This window comes from Octopus bimaculoides, unplaced genomic scaffold (assembly GCF_001194135.2).
Source record: "Octopus bimaculoides isolate UCB-OBI-ISO-001 unplaced genomic scaffold, ASM119413v2 Scaffold_181240, whole genome shotgun sequence".
Lineage (NCBI taxonomy): Eukaryota > Metazoa > Mollusca > Cephalopoda > Octopoda > Octopodidae > Octopus > Octopus bimaculoides.
This window is the reverse complement of record NW_026295509.1, coordinates 1-598: the sequence shown is the minus strand read 5'-3', so window position 1 is coordinate 598 and position 598 is coordinate 1. Positions and strand designations below refer to the sequence as shown.

The following is a 598-nucleotide window of genomic DNA, read 5'->3' as shown; positions in this document are numbered from 1 at the left end:
CAGACTTCAAACACTACAGCTGCAACATAAGCCACGTCTTTCTATTTGAACTTTTTGAGAATCAGTGTAAACTGTGAAACCGGTTAAAGCTTCAAATATTTTAATAAAAAATATTTTAACTATTCTCAGTGCATTTTCAGTTTCTATTTTTCCTTTATGTAGATATAGCGCTTTGTCTTAATAACTGATGAGATGCCAGAGCAGTTTTCAGCCCCGGTATCCGAAACTCTGAGTTTTTTTATGACAACCAACTAATTGTCACATATATTTATATATAAATTCTTCTATTTTACATTCATTCTTTTGTTGTCATACTATTATTATTAATATATATATATCGCTTCTTGGCCTTTTGGCTAAGATCAATGTGTAGAATCCATTCTTATCAGCTTAATATCTGATACAGTCACTATTTGGTGCCATCGATATTAAACTGATTTTTAGAATGAGACGAAGTGTTAGGGGCTTGCTTCACCTTTGCCACAGGTTGGCCTGGTATTGCAGTACTTCCAGGATTCAGCTGATCTCCCACCTGGGAGATACAATTTTTAGGCGTAGGAGTGACTGTGTGGTAAGTAGCTTGCTTACCAACCACATG

General features: G+C 35.3%; 1 non-coding gene across 1 annotated transcript; it reads left to right on the top strand.

The window, feature by feature from the left end:
- The first annotated feature begins 336 nt into the window (after positions 1-336).
- Positions 337-530, top strand: LOC128251321 (U2 spliceosomal RNA). The gene has a single exon (XR_008267082.1). It is a non-coding gene; the product is annotated as a U2 spliceosomal RNA (small nuclear RNA).
- Positions 531-598: the final 68 nt, after the last annotated feature.